Below are 13621 nucleotides of genomic sequence, written 5' to 3'. Positions count from 1 at the left end.
CTGGCTTGACTAGACTAACTCTCTACCTCATAGTGACAGCGCTCACTGGCTTGTGCACTCTTACAATCTCAGTATCTGTGTCCTGTAGAGAGAGGGAGTGTCTTAATGCCCTGTGTGCTTTCTAGTGGTGGTGTCCTGTCTGGTGATTGGTTGTTATGTGTCGTGTGTGTTCATTGGTTATCATGTGTGTCAATCACTGCCTGCATCTTATTATATACATGAGTGGATGTTATGACAAAAGCTACTTCACCCGCTCTGCCTCCCAAATCTCCCCTTTATCCCATGGCCACATTAAAGCAGGAGGATATGAAACGAGTAGCTATGCACTTGGGCAGCAATAAAACTCAAGTCTCATATGTTTTGTTCAGCAATCAAATCAAGGCGAGAATTTTCACGAACACAATAGACAAACAGAACTGGCAAAACTGGTGATCCATTAGGCATTCAGAAAAGTATCAAAACAAGCTCCCAAACTTAAATTGATCTAAAGTTGATTTTGTGCATCATCCTGCATACCTAAAAACAAGCATCAATATGATGCAGCAGATTAGACATAGGAACACACACCCAGCAATTTGTATCTTTAGCCCAAACAAAACAGGTGAAATGCTACCAATTTCTAGCCAGTGCCCCAAATCTCATTTGCTGAATACAGCTCATACCTAACGGCAGGATGTTGGATCGGGCCTACCATGGAAATGGAGTACAGCACTCTAGTTTAGAAAATTGAGGGGGAGGGATTAAATGGGTTAAATACAAAGGAACTTTTTCTTCTGATGGGGAGGTACAGCACAGGAGGACATAATCTTACAATTACTGAGAGTCAAACCAGGAAGCAGTCCTTCACACAAAAAGAAATAGGAATCGGAAATTTTTCCCCAAAAGAGTATGGATGCTGGGTCGATTGAAATTTTAAAAAATTCATTTTACAGGATGTGGGTGTCGCTGGCTAAGCCAGTATTAATTGCCCATCCCTAATTCCTCTCGAGAAGGCGGTAGTGAGCTGCATTCTTGAACTGCTGCAGTCCCGGTGGAGTAGGTACACCCACGGTGCTGTTAAATAGATTGTGTTTTTGTCGGGCATCCCCAGGGAATATGCAAAAGTGGGTAAATAGAGATAACATACAGATCAGCCAATTACCTGTCTGAACTGTGCAACAGGAGCTGAATGACATTCGGTCCCAAGTTAGAGAGCCAGAGGACCTCATAGCAGAGCGAAAGGAAACAGGATCTTTTACAGTCCGAATGTAAAAAGGGGCTGCAGTAGCTGGTTTTCAAAAAGAGACTCATTTATTGTAAGTGGAGACAGTAGCAAAACTGCAAATAATGGAAATATGCAGTAAATCAATCAGCATCTGAAAGGACAAGTTGATATTTTGGATAGAACTGCATGGTCAATCTGAAATGTTCACTCAAATACAATTAATCAATCATTTGACAAAGAAATGTTACCAAGTACCTTCAAGTTGGATGTGGGAACCCTCAGTTTTTTCTCACAACCACACGCTCGCGTCCTGTGCATGAAGATCAAAAGAAAGACGAAAATAGGAATGTGAAGGCTGGACAGTAGTTGCCATCTTAAATGTAACTTCTCGGTCGGAAAATGTTTTCAAGTACAGGTGCCCAAACTGTACTTTGGCAATTGTACCCTCAAAGCTGCATTCAGTCAATTAGGAGTACGATTAGAAGAAATGTCCTTACATGGAACGTTGTCGGAGCACAAAATGTTTTGCTATAGGAAGTGGTTTCAGGCAGAGTTCACAAGAGAACAGACCTATATTCTGGAGGTTGAACTACGAGGAGTCCTTTCCCCTGAAAACTATTCACTAATAAAATCCAAATGCCACTCTAAATTCACAGGATAATCTTCATCATTACACCGTACCAGGTCCACCATTTAAAACGATTGTAAAGTAAATCATTCATGCAACTTTCATGTAAGCACGAGGCTAACATTCGTTAAACAAAGGCTCAGACGCCCAAGAACTACTTCATGAAGCACCTCAGCGAAATGCAACCAGAAGCATCTGGACAAAGTGGATAGAGCACAAGTACAGGGCGGAACAAAAACATTTTCTGGCTCAAACCCCAGATTATAATGGCTCATTTTACCATGAATTATCCCCAGGCAACCTTAAAAAGATGGGAACTACTTTCCTACTAACAATCTGATAGGTCAATGTCCCAGAGTTGAGGAAGATGCCTGCCTCAGAGTTAGTGACCTCAGCCAGACATCACCACAGTCAAATGGAGAAAGGACGGGAGAGAAGGCCGTAGAACAAGTATTTTTCTTCCTGGCTGCAGTTTAGTGAAGTCTTCCGGAAAGTTTACAGGAGATGTCAGAGGTTTGAACTAATTTGGCAGGGGAATGGGAACCGGATTTGTAGTCCAGCAACTAAGGTAGCCGATATTCAGGACGCCAAAGCATGTAGTGAGGCAGTGGGGAAGGGAACACTGACAAAGAAGATTACTTGCAGGCACGGAGATGGGTTGAAGTGTGTATACTTCAACGCAAGAAGCATCAGGAATAAGGTTGGTGAACTTAAGGCATGGATCGGTACTTGGAACTACGATGTGGTGGCCATCACGGAAACTTGGATAGAAGAGGGGCAGAAATAGTTGTTGGAGGTCCCTGGCTATAGATGCTTCAATAAGATTAGGGAGGGTGGTAAAAGAGGTTGGGGGGGGGGGGGGTGGCATTGTTAATTAGAGATAGTATAACAGCTGCAGAAAGGCAGTTCGAGGAGTATCTGCCTACTGAGGTAGTATGGGTTGAAGTCAGAAATAGGAAAGGAGCAGTCACCTTGTTGGGAGTTTTCTATAGGCCCCCCAATAGTAGCAGAGATGTGGAAGAACAGATTGGGAAACAGATTTTGGAACGGTGCAGAAGTAGAGGTAGTAGTCATGGGTGACTTCAACTTCCCAAACATTGAGTGGAAACTCTTTAGATCAAATAGTTTGGATGGGGTGGTGTTTGTGCAGTGTGTCCAGGAAGCTTTTCTAACACAGTATGTGGATTGTCCGACCAGAGGGGAGGCCATATTGGATTTAGTACTTGGTAATGAACCAGGGCAAGTGATAGATTTGTTAGTGGGGGAGCATTTTGGAGATAGTGACCACAATTCTGTGACTTTCACTTTAGTAATGGAGAGGGATAGGTACATGCGACAGGGCAAGGTTTACAATTGGGGGAAGGGTAAATACGATATTGTCAGACAAGAATTGAAGTGCATAGGTTGGGAACATAGGCTGTCAGGGAAGGACACAAGTGAAATGTGGAACTCGTTTAAGGAACAGGTACTATGCGTCCTTGATATGTATGTCCCTGTCAGGCAGGGAAGAGATGGTCGAATGAGGGAACCATGGTTGACAAGAGAGGTTGAATGTCTTAAGAGGAAGAAGGAGATGCTTGTAAGGCTGAGGAAACAAGGTTCAGACAGGGCACTGGAGGGATACAAGACAGCCAGGAGGGAACTGAAGAAAGGGATTAGGAGAGCTAAGAGAGGGCATGAATAATCTTTGGCGGGTAGGATCAAGGAAAACCCCAAGGCCTTTTACACATGAGAAATATGAGAATGAGCGAGGGTAGGTCCGATCAAGGACAGTAGCGGGAGATTGTGTATTGAGTCTGAAGAGATAGGAGAGTTCTTGAACGAGTACTTTTCTTCAGTATTTACAAATCAGAGGGGCCATATTGTTGGAGAGGAGTGTGTGAAACAGACTGGTAAGCTCGAGGAAATACTTGTTAGGAAGGAAGATGTGTTGGGCATTTTGAAAAACTTGAGGATAGACAAGTCCCCCGGGCCTGACGGGATATATCCAAGGATTCTATGGGAAGAGATGAAATTGCAGAGCCGTTGGCAATGATCTTTTTGTCCTCACTGTCAACAGGGGTCATACCAGGGGAGTGGAGAGTGGCGAATGTCGTGCCCCTGTTCAAAAAAGGGAATAGGGATAACCCTGGGAACTACAGGCCAGTTAGTCTTACTTCGGTGGTAAGCAAAGTAATGGAAAGGGTACTGAGGGATAGGATTTCTGAGCATCTGGAAAGACACTGCTTGATTAGGGATAGTCAGCATGGATTTGTGTGGGGTAGGTCTTGCCTTACAAGTCTTATTGAATTCTTTGAGGTGACCAAGCATGTGGATGAAGGTAAAGCAGTGGATGTAGTGTACATGGATTTTAGTAAAGCATTTGATAAGGTTCCCCATGGTAGACTTATGCAGAAAGTAAGGAGGCATGGGATAGTGGGAAATTTGGCCAGTTGGATAATGAACTGGCTAACCGATAGAAGTCAGAGTGGTGGTGGATGGCAAATATTCAGCCTGGATTCCAGTTACCAGTGGCGTACTGCAGGGATCAGTTCTGGGTCCTCTGCTGTTTGTGATTTTCATTAATGACGTGGATGAGGGAGTTGAAGGGTGGATCAGTAAATCTGCAGACGATACAAAGATTGGGAGTTGTGGATAGTGAGGAGGGCTGCTGTCGGCTGCAAAGAGACATAGATAGGATGCAGAGCTGGGCTGAGAAGTGGCAGATGGAGTTTAACCCTGAAAAGTGTGAGGTTGTCCATTTTGGAAGGACAAATATGAATGCGGAATACAGGGTTAACGGTAGGGTTCTTGGCAACGTGGAGGAGCAGAGAGATCTTGGGGTCTATGTTCATACATCTTTGAAAGTTGCCACTCAAGTGGATAGAGCTGTGAAGAAGGCCTATGGTGTGCTCACGTTCATTACCAGAGGGATTGAATTTAAGAGCCGTGAGGTGATGATGCAGCTGTACAAAACTTTGGTAAGGCCACATTTGGAGTACGGTGTACAGTTCTGGTCGCCTCATTTTAGGAAGGATGTGGAAGCTTTGGAAAAGGTGCAAAGGAGATTTACCAGGATGTTGCCTGGAATGGAGAGTAAAGGTTGAGGGTGCTAGGCCTTTTCTCATTAGAACGGAGAAGGATGAGGGGTGACTTGATCGAGGTTTATAAGATGATAAGGGGGATAGAGTAGACAGTCAGAGACTTTTTCCCCGGTGGAACAAACCATTACAAGGGGACATAAATTCAAGGTGAATGGTGGAAGATATAGGGGGATGTCAGAGGTAGGTTCTTTACCCAGAGAGTAGTGGGGGCATGGAATGCACTGCCTGTGTAAGTAGTTGAGTCGGAAACATTAAGGACCTTCAAGCAGCTATTGGATAGGTACATGGATTACGGTAGAATGATATAGTGTAGATTAATTCGTTAAGGGCAGCACGGTAGCATTGTGGATAGCACAATTGTTTCACAGCTCCAGGGTCCCAGGTTCGATTCCGTCTTGGGTCACTGTCTGTGCGGAGTCTGCACATCCTCCCAGTGTGTGCGTGGGTTTCCTCCGGGTGCTCCGGTTTCCACCCACAGTCCAAAGATGTGCAGGTTAGATGGATTGGCCATGATAAATTGCCCTTAGGGTCCAAAATTGCCCTTCGTGTTGGGTGGGATTACTGGGTTATGGGGATAGGGCAGAGGTGTTGACCTTGGGTAGGGTGCTCTTTCCAAGAGCCGGTGCAGACTCGCATTGTAAATTCCATGATAATCTATGATTAATCTAGGACAGAGGTTCGACACAACATCGTGGGTCAAAGGGCCTGTTCTGTGTTGTATTTTTCTATGTTCTAATCCAGCTGTGCAAACATCCCATATTACAAAAGGGCCATTACCCCAATGAGCAGAAACTTTGGGGGGGTGGGGGGGGGGGAAAAAGAGAAAAAGCAGGCAGATTTAAATCCGTTCTTCACAAAGTGCATTCAAAGCACCCACAAAACTATATTTATTGCACTCATCATATTAAAATGATCAAGAGATTGTGCTGTTTCAACTATTTTTCAAGTAAAAATTGAAGGCAGTTTCCCCCATTTCTTTAAAGAAAGCAACTGAGCAGGAGATTCCCAACCCAGAGGTGGAGAAACAAACAGCAGGCAGAAATGTAGCCTGTGCCCCATCAATGTATGTTTGTACCCACGAAAAACATTTTTCCAATTGTCCTCTCTCATGATTCCTCAGATTACAAAAATTTGACTCTATTCGTCTATCATTGGGTGCTAGTACCCAGGACAATATTCCATTCAACAAAATAATAATTCTAACAGATATTAAGCTTAGCTAATCCAAATGGCGCACACATTCTGAAATAAAAATCATTTACAAGTCAATTTATCTCTCTCAGAGACTTGAGCACAACTTTAGCTAACACTCCAGTGCAGTACTCTTGAGGGAAGTGCTTCACTGAAGAGGTGTTGTATTTCAGATGAGACTTCAGCCAAGATTCCCTCAGGTGAGACAAATATGCCTTGGCATCAAAGAGCAGCTGGGGAGACCGCACCCACCACACTTCCCCTCAAGTGTTTTGGCCAATATTTACTTTTCCTTATTGGCACCACAATGAACTTAATTGGCCATTTATCTGGATGTGGTTTTCCCTGTATGCAATGGTTGGAAGCCACCTTTCACAGGAAAAGATTGCACAGTGGTTAGCACTGCTGAACAGCACCAGGGACCCGGGTTCAATTCCAGCCTTGGTGACAGTGTGGAGTTTGCATGTTCTCACAATGTCTGCTTGGGTTTCCTCCCACAGTCCAAAAATGTGCAGGTTACGACGATTGGTCATGATCAATGCCCGGGTTTACAGGGATAGGGTGGGGGAGTGGACCTAAGCAGCATGTGCTTTCGGAGGGTCAGTGCAGGCACGATAGACTGAATGGTCTCCTTCTGCACTTAGGAATTGTATGAGGAGACCTATTAAGTCTGTTCTGCTATTCACATCGTTCATGGCTTATCAGTGCACAAATTCCAATTTGCCTCTTTTTAATCCCCAAATGCTAACCTAATAATCTGAACAAGAGCAAGCAACACAACCTTTTCACTTGTACACGGAAATTTGGGTAAAAACAGTAAAACCTCTGCTTCGGAGATTGGATAGTGAAATAAATGTTTGTGCAAGTTATTTATTGAATTGTCATGAATTTGACATCATCCACAAGTCAGTAAAGTGTATAGAATTTTGGAGACCGGGGCGGTGGAGTCAATCATGAAGTTTTGATTTTTAGAATATTTACGGGCCTTGGGAATTTTCCCCCTCACCCACATTGTATGCTTGTGAACAGGGTTGGCATTTGGTCATAGATTGCCAGGCATCATGTGGGACAGATGCGATGGACTGGATTTTCTTTTCCAAACCACCATTTCATATGGGCTTTTAATTGCCAATTTCAGTTTGTAACCCTTTCCAATATTTAACATGGTGATGGGCTGCAGCACTTTTTCTGGTAATTAATGCGTGGATGACTGTTAATAAAGGTAGAGCCTTCAGAACAGCGTTTTACTATAAACAAACAAAATAGAATCCAACACACAGCTTTGTAGCAATCGCAGACGTTTATGCAAAGGAAGAAAGACATAGGAATATTTGTACCCCCCTTCCCACTGAGTCCCAGACAAGGAAGACAGTCACCAACAAAACATTGGATTATTTCCACCTTTCTCAAAGCTGACACAATGTCACTGAAGGATAGTTGTGGGTTGGTGCAGTGTTTACATTCTGTCCACTGAAACAGACAGTACTGCAGTAATGTTTAGAATATTTGTCTGGAGAAAGCATTTTGTGTTGCACAATGCCAGAAGTACTGCTGGAAGCCACACCCCAAAGGTGGAAGCACATTGGCTCAAATGATTTGCTTAGAACAGATCGTAAACATGGTTGCAACTCGTGTGTCATCAGAATAAGGGGGACATTTTGAAATGCCTAGTTTCAGTCAGGAATTGATATAAATTCCATCAGGAATTGATATAAATTCCATTCGGGTCCCAGCAAAATCTTTAAAATTTTGAAGTTGAAAATACTCATGTCCTCTCAAACCTCAATATTATGAATATAATCAGGGTACACATGTGTCCTTGGAATAACTGATGCAGCTATATTGTGATATAACAGAAAAACGTCACACATGTTTTAGTATAAATTTATCAAAAATAGACCCCAACACATGGGAAATATCAGATTGGATGGCAATCCGTACCAGCCTCCCCGAACAGGCGCCGGAATGTGGCGACTAGGGGCTTTTCACGCTAACTTCATTTGAAGCCTACTTGTGACAATAAGCGATTTTCATTTCAAAAAAGTTAAATCAGAGAAGGTGAGCTTTAAAGGGAGGTAGAGAGGCAGATGGGTTAAGGGCCCTGAAAGCTGAAGACTCAGCTGCCAATGTTGAAGTGACGGGGCGGGGGGTTCACAAAAGGCCATAGTCACAATATTGGGTTTGGGATGGGGAAAGAGATAAAGGTTACAGATATGAAGACAAGGATGGGAAGGCATTTAAATGCAAGGACCAAAATTTTACATTCAAGGCGTTGGGGGACAGGGGTGGGTAAGTGAGTTGGATTTATTATTATTATTGATGCTGAACAGGATTACTGGTAGTTTGGAGGAGCTGAAGTTAGAAGGGTCAGAAAGTAGTGCAGATGGAAACAGGCAGTTGCAAAGGGGCATGAGACAAATTGAATTTGCACATCTCTGTCAAATAAAGTTCAATTTCAGCATGTGAGGTATCAACTTTGTATCAAAGGCGGCTAAATCTGAATATTTACTGAATGGTGAGAAACTTGTGACAGTACGGAGTAAAGAAAGAAGAGTCCAAAGAACAAATTTGCCTTGATCTAGCCCCTTCTACAACCGCAGGACATCCCAAAGCACTTCACAGACAATTAAGTACTTTTGAATTGCAGTCACTATTGTAATGGAAACAGAGAAGTATATTTGTACACAGCAAGGTGCCAAAAGCAGCAATATGATAATAGCCTAATAATCGGAATATTGGCTGAGGAATAATCACTGGCCAGTGCACTAGGGATAATACTCCTGTTCTTTTAGTAATAGAGGCGTTTTGGAATGCTTTATGCCCAAGGGGGAAGGGGTCCTTGGTTTAATTTCCAATCGGAAAGGCAGCACCTATGATAATGCAGCATTTCCTCAGTACCACACTGTAGCGTCAAAACAGTAAAAAAACTCAATAGATCCAAAAAGCAATTCCGAAGGCAAATGGCATCTTAGGCTAAGGGCATCTTGGCTTTTTATCTAAAGGGGATTGGAATACTAAGGAGTGGAAGTTATTTTTTCGTTGCATGGAACCTTGGTCAGACCCCCAATGTTGAATACGGTATTCAGTTTTGGACATAATAATCTTTATTGTCACAAGTAGTCTTACATTAATACTGCAATGAAGTTACTGTGAAAATCCCCCAGTTGCCACATTCCGGCGCCTGTTCAGGTACACTGAGGGAGAATTCAGAATGTCCAATTCACCTCACAGCACATCTTTCAGGACTTGTGGGAGGAAACCCACACAGACACGGGGAGAACGTGCAGACTCCTCACAGACAGTGACCCAAGCGGGAATCGAACCTGGGACCCTGGAGCTGTGAAGCAACAGTGTTAACCACTCCCTAGGAAGGATATATTGGTCTTTGAATGGGTGCTGTGTATATTCACCAGAATGATACTGGAACTTATAGGGCATAAGTTACGAGCATAAACCTGAAGTGATCTGATCAAGGTAAATATGTTCAGAAGATTTGACTAGATAAGGAGAGGCTATTTCATCTGGTATTGGAAGTCTAGGGGGTTATAAACTTCAAATTAAGGCTAAGCAATTAAGGAGCAGGGCAATAGTAATTTGGAACTCTGGCAAAATGCTGAGAGAATGCTAGGGCAGTTGAATCTTTCAACATTGAGATCAATAAGATTTTTATTAGGTAGCAGTAGCAACGGATATGGAGCAAATCTGCGAAATTGAAATGAAGGTGATAGAATGGCAGGGCAGGCCCAAGGGAATAAATGGCTTATGCCTGTTCCTAGTATAGCCGACCAACCAGGAGATCACTGAACTAGATCAGAGTGGGGCTGAAAAAGTCAGTGGTCAATGATCTGAAGCAGCTGATGTTATGAGGTGCCCTTGCAATGAAGAGCATATTGGGCCATAAACCCCATGGTCATATAAAACACCGAGATTGCAAACGTTTTGGCTTAGCCTGAAACAATGCTTGGGTAGCAGATGCAATCAGCAGCACAGATACAGCACATCCAACCAGTTATCGGACAAGCAGCCTAACAACACAATGGCAGCAGAGGATGTCAAGAGGGGTAGAATTAATGAATGGAAATCGCTTATTGTCACAAGTAGGCTTCAAACGAAGTTACTGTGAAAAGCCCCTAGTCGCCACATTCCGGCACCTGTTCGGGGAGGCTGGTACGGGAATTGAACCGTGCTGCTGGCCTGCCTGGGTCTGCTTTCAAAGCCAGCTATTTAGCCGTGTGCTAAACCACCCCTAAATGCATACATGTGGAAGCTCTCCTTGCGTTTTTTGACTCACATATTAAATTTGAACATTAGAGTTTAGTCAAATCTCCAAAATTTGTCACAAATATCAAACTCGAGGATAATACCAATTGACTGCAACAGGACATAGGGTGGCAGAATGTGCAGACAGGTGACAGATGGGAATAACAGAGAACCACAGAACCCCGACAGTGCAGAAGGTCACTAGGCCCATTGAGTTTGCACTGACCCTCTGAAAGAGTACCCTATGCAGACGCAATCGCCTGCCCTATCCCAGTAACCCACCTAACCTGCGCATCTTTGGACTGTGGGAGGAAACCGCAGCACCTGGAGAAAACCCACGCAGACACGGGGAGAACGTGCAAACTCCACACAGTCACCCAAGGCTGGAGTTGAACCCTGAATTGCTAACCCAAGTAGGAGGTTAATGCATTTTGCTGGAAGGGATAGGTAGAAGCAATTCAAATTTAATGACACTATCCTAAAGAGTGTGCAAGGAAAGGGGGACCTCGTTATCTATTATATATAACCTCTGAGCTCGAGCTGCAAAGTGTATGGGATCCAGGGCTTTATAAATAGACGTGGAGTACAAAAGCAGGGAAGTCATGCTGAACATTCATAAAGCTGTTTGTACCACAACCAGATATCATGTCCAGTTCTGGTCACTACACGTTTACAAAAGCTGCGAGGTCCTTGAGAGTATGCCAAGAAAATTGACCAGGTTACATCCAGGGATGAGGGGGTTTAAGCTGCAAGGTTGGGTTAGAGAAGTTGGGTTTCTCTCTCCAAGGAGAACAGGAGATGTGGGGATTTGATAGAGATGTAGAGGGCAACGGATTTGCAGAAGATAGGCAATGAAAAGCTGTTCCCATTAAATGCAAGTACAGTGTCTAGGGGTCACAGATTTAAGGCGTTGGACAAGGACAAGATGCAGGAGGGATGCAAGGACGATTTATTTTTAAATACTGCAAAGTAAATGACCAGGAAGTCATTGGCTACAAGGGCGGTAGAAGTAGAGACAATTCATGATTTTGAAAGGAAATTGGACAGGCATGAGAAGGAAATCAGCTTACTGGACTGCAGGGATAGCCCGAGGGAATGGGACTTACTAGAATGCGCTAGAGAGCTAGCATAGACTCTATGGGTTGAATGGCCTTTCACACCATCATGACTCATGATTGCAGATGATGTCACCAAAGAGGAAGAGAAGGGTGCAATGGACAGATCTTTGAAGGACAAGGGAAACAGTACAAGAGTGGGAGGAAAAGCCATGGCTGGAGATGTTCTGGCTGGATCAAGCAAGGAAAATCACACTGAGCTGGACATTGAACATTGTGCCCACAATACACTGGTAAACCTCAAGCTGCTAAAAAGTGAACAGTCAACTACAATGAACCCCAGGGGGGACAATCAATGCATGTTACAAGATGGTTACATAGGTTCTTCAAATTGAAACCTTGCTCAAGATTCAACACTAACTTCTCATACTTGCCTAAGTTGATGTGAAACATTTCTTTATAGTTTGAGCTATAACAACATTTTAATTGGCCCCACTTTCACAGAATTCAGCCTACACCGTGTTGAATTACACAAGCCCTCATATCATTCAAATTTCTATTCTTCAGGTGTATCTACCCCATTAGTCCATTCCATCATGGTTCCAGAGTAGAACAGGCACAGGGGACCAAATGGCCTCCATGGCTGGCAAACATAGCACCAGATCTGGCGTATATCACCCAGTTACATGCTGCTTTCAGCCAGCTCAACTCAGTTGAAAGTAGCATCTTGAGCAAATTAAATGCATCCACCAATACACATTTCAAAATCTGCTGAACTGGTCCCCGGGGCAGTGTTAGTTTTAAAGGTCCATTGCATTGGTCACATCAAATTAAAAACTCAAATTAGTTATCCCCACCCTAAAGAGCATCTGAAAAATTCCTCCACCCATCCTGCTCCCAGTTCCCTGCCAATAACATTATCAGCTTGAGAGTAGTGTCAGTTTTCTTTCCATCGTTACAGGAAAATGACTGCTAGCTGCTCATTGCTTCCCTCTTCACGGGCTGACAATAAACAGGTGGGGGGGGGACCCTAGTGGCCGCGCGGTTACTAGTCTTCATCAATATTCAGTATCAAGCCAAAAAATTAGGAAACTCTCCAATTTGCTGCTTTATCTGCTCAAAAGTTATGTTTACATAAAAGCAAAAGCTTTTCAAATCCAAGCCACAACCAATTATGCTCTTGCTAACCAGGGCCATGTTTATTTTCCAGCTTTGACCAAGCTTTCAAATGATATCACTCAAATCCAAAGATGCATGATGATACCTCATGTCTTTTCAATCATTCATGGTCTAAAACAGCACCTTTCCCCACAATCTTTGGTTAAGCTCCAGTATTGGGGGGGGACACTATATAAAGACCACAGACTGTGTCCCTCGAAAGTTTCTGATCTCCCTCAAACTAAACCTGGGTGGTGTGGGGGGAGGAAATTAAACACAACTGCAATTGATCTATAAACAGAATTACACAGCAGCATTGAAAGGGGCATTACACCAGTCTAGATTGATTAGTAACGCAATACAAGCGAGGAGAAGGGATGAAGTTAGAACATTTTGCAAAACACATTTTAAATGCTTAACCTCACAGTTGGAAGATCAAAATTTTTGCGACTTCAATTTATGGTACATATCCCTTGAATTACAATTAAATCAAATTTGATGAGTGAACATAAAAGATTCTGGAGGTACAATCCATAGCCATCAGCAGCCATTCTAGATGCAGGCCTGGATAATATCTATTGTCACAAGTAGGCTTACATTAACACTGCAATGAAGTTACCGTGAAAAGCCTCTTTGTCGCCATATTCCGGCGTCTGTTCAGGTACACGGAGGGAGAATTCAGAAAGTCCAAATTACCTAACAGCACATCTTTGGAACTTGTGGGAGGAAACCGGAACACCCGGAGGAAACCCCACGCAGACACGGGGAGAATGTGCAGACTCCGCACAGACAGTGACCCAAGCCGGGAATCGAACCTGGACCCTGGCGCTGAGAAGCAACGGTGCTAACCACTGTGCAACTGTCCCACCATATAAGCATTTTTGAAAGCAGACCAAGGCAGGCCAGCAGCGCGGGTTCAAGTCCCGTAACAGCCTCCCCGAACAGGCGCCGGAATGCAACTTTTCACAGTAATTTCATTTGAAGCCTACTTGTGACAATAAGTGATTTTCATTTCATTTTCATCATTGGGCTACCTGATTTC

At 43.6% G+C, this 13621-nt stretch overlaps 1 protein-coding gene across 5 annotated transcripts in view; it reads right to left on the bottom strand.

The window, feature by feature from the left end:
• The window catches only part of LOC140403913 (SUMO-conjugating enzyme UBC9), a 52018-nt gene that overhangs the window by 32262 nt on the left and 6135 nt on the right, over positions 1-13621 (bottom strand). For 2 of the 5 annotated variants that reach the window (XM_072492154.1, XM_072492150.1), the window contains exon 2: positions 1460-1514. The exons of 2 other annotated variants lie outside the window; for them this stretch is intronic. The gene's annotated coding sequence lies outside the window, so the exon portion shown is untranslated. Of the gene's footprint in view, positions 1-1141; positions 1318-1459; positions 1515-13621 lie in introns of those variants that run through there. One more of the 5 variants, XM_072492153.1, reaches the window with a different exon arrangement.

Source organism: Scyliorhinus torazame, chromosome 29 (genome assembly GCF_047496885.1).
Source record: "Scyliorhinus torazame isolate Kashiwa2021f chromosome 29, sScyTor2.1, whole genome shotgun sequence".
NCBI lineage: Eukaryota > Metazoa > Chordata > Chondrichthyes > Carcharhiniformes > Scyliorhinidae > Scyliorhinus > Scyliorhinus torazame.
This window is presented reverse-complemented; position numbering and strand designations above follow the sequence as displayed.